The 2,417-nt window shown below is 44.8% G+C and overlaps 1 pseudogene; it reads left to right on the top strand.

Moving 5' to 3' along the window:
* The first annotated feature begins 220 nt into the window (after positions 1-220).
* LOC143836662 (ubiquitin-ribosomal protein eL40 fusion protein pseudogene) lies at positions 221-739 on the top strand (annotated as a pseudogene).
* Positions 740-2,417: the final 1,678 nt, after the last annotated feature.

The following is a 2,417-nucleotide window of genomic DNA, read 5'->3' as shown; positions in this document are numbered from 1 at the left end:
TTCTTAACTTCTATGCTGTAGTGCAGCCTTTCTCAACTTTTTTACCTTTGAGAAACCCCCGAAATGCTGTGACAGGGTGGGCAGGGAAAAGAGAAGAAATTGAATGTGGAGAAGTGGAAGAGAGGTGCATTTCTGCTTCTACCACAGGGAGCTTGCACCCTTTCTGTTTGGCCAAGGGAAGCGGCCAGGAGCACATGGCAGGTGACACTCAGCTGCCATCATGCAGATTTTTGTGAGTGGGAAAATGATCACCCTTGAGATGGAACTCAGTGACATGATTGAGAATGTAAAAGCAAAAATTCAGGATAAAGAAGGCATCCATCCCAACCCGCAATGTCTGATCTTTCCAAGAAAGCAGCTGGAAGATGTGCACATGCTCTCTGACTACAACATCCAGAAAGAGTTTACCTTCCACTGCATATCTGAGGAGGAATCATCAAGCTTTCCCTTTGCCAGCTTGCCCAGAAGTGCAACTGAGACAAAATGATCTGCCACAAATGCTACACCCTCCTCCACCCCCGTGAACTGCCACAAGAAAAAGTGTGCCCACACCAACAACTTATGCACAAGAAGAAGGTCAAATAAAGAACAGGAGGGCCAGGCAGATGCGTATCTTTCCCCATCTGTATCCAGCACTGTGGCAGCAAAGCATTCCATCTCCTCCTCTCTTGGTGTGTGGCCTTTTCTGTCTGCTCCAATAAAACTTGTTAAAAAGCATGAAACATTCTTCAGCCTTTGAGAAATCCCATAAGTGGCACAATCATGCAGAATATGGTTTGGACACACCACATGGGGGCCCTCCTCCCACCCCCTCCAGGCCCATCATTGGCCATGGGGGTGGGCAGGTTGACATGACCATATATTGTCATATCACAATGCATGTTTAACCAATTTAAATATATATATTAATATTAATTAACTTTCACCCATTAAGGAAACCCTTTCAGGGTCATCAAGAAACCCTGATTGAGAAAGCTTGCTAGAGTAGAACCCTTGCAAGAATATATTAGTGTTAGAAGGAGGAAACTTTAAAGAGGGTTTGTGTACAGGCCTCTCCTTCCTCCTTATTCATGATTCATTCTGCATACAAAAGGAATAGGACATGGGCCTTTTATGCAGTTGTGTTTTCCTTCACCTTTACCATACATTCCCATCGAGTGTATTTTTTCATTCTGCTTATCATCTCACTTTCACTGCATACATGAGAGGGGCTTTCTTTGCCTTCTACATGGATTTTGCTCCCTTCAGCATGGTTCATTTTCCTTTCACTGTGTGTTTGGGATTTTTGAGTGCTAGTGTGGCCATTTTTCCACTTGCTTCACTATCAAGCATAACGATTCAGTCATATTTTCTCCCACCCTGCCCTTTTCCCACACCTCAGAGGATGCTCCTCCACTGTCTACATTGTGTTGTGAGGTTTGTCTCTGGTTATTAGTCACTGTTGCACTGGGTGTGTTTTTTGAAATCAGAAGAAGAGATCCAGCAGAAGAGATCCAGCAGCACTTACTGTAAGGTAGTCATGTTGGCTGAAGGTTTAGTTGTTTTCCGCTTCAGTACTGCTTGGGCATTTAAAGTTTTCTTTTTTTTTAAATCTGAGATTAAATCTAGGGAATCGTACATTAATCATACAGTATTCCCAAAATAGTGCAGAGGGTTCCAGGAGAGAGAGGGGACTGGCTGTGTCAGGGGATCAGGACTGGGAATGTTTGGAAAAGAGAAGATGGAGATACTACTCCCTTATGCAGTCCACTTAAAGGTCCATTGCCATCGAGCCAGCTCGCATGAGCCAGAGAGAGAGAGACAGAGACAGAGAGACAGAGTGTGTTTAGCCTGGCTGCTTTTGCCGGCTTAATGAATGGGGCTGCAGGGGCATGGGGAGGTAGGTGAAGGCCCTGCTGGAACTTGAGCCCTCTTTGTGAAGATGGAGGAGTGGCAGGAATCAGGGGTGTGTGCCTGGGCATTGTTGACTAACTTGTGTAGCATGGGAGGAGAAGAGGATTGTGGACGAAGAATAAGAGTGGGTAAACTGTTGGCTCACTGCCTCCCTCCCCCACTCCTGAGAACAGGTAGCCTGGCTCCAGCATGACTCACACCCTAGCACTGGCTCTTTAAATGGGCTACATGAAGCACCCTGCAGCCTCATTCATTAAGCCAGCAAGAGCTCCCTCTCTCAGGGTCACACAAGCTAGCTCCTTGGTATTGGGCCTTTAAATGAAAAGTTCATGGAGCCTTGTACCAGACTTGTGACATTCTTTCATTATTAATTACAATCATTACAAAAAAGTTCATTATTATCATACTTGATATGAAAACAAAACAAATTCCCCATATAAACAGCCTATGATGAGGGTGGGGACAAGTTTTGTTCTGGTTTCTTTTGTTATTGCATTCTGCCTCTGTTGATTTTACTTTCAGAA

This window comes from Paroedura picta, chromosome 4, assembly GCF_049243985.1.
Source record: "Paroedura picta isolate Pp20150507F chromosome 4, Ppicta_v3.0, whole genome shotgun sequence".
Taxonomy (NCBI): Eukaryota; Metazoa; Chordata; class Lepidosauria; order Squamata; family Gekkonidae; genus Paroedura; species Paroedura picta.
The sequence above is the reverse complement of the archived record's forward strand: the minus strand, read 5'-3'. Positions and strand labels throughout refer to the sequence as shown.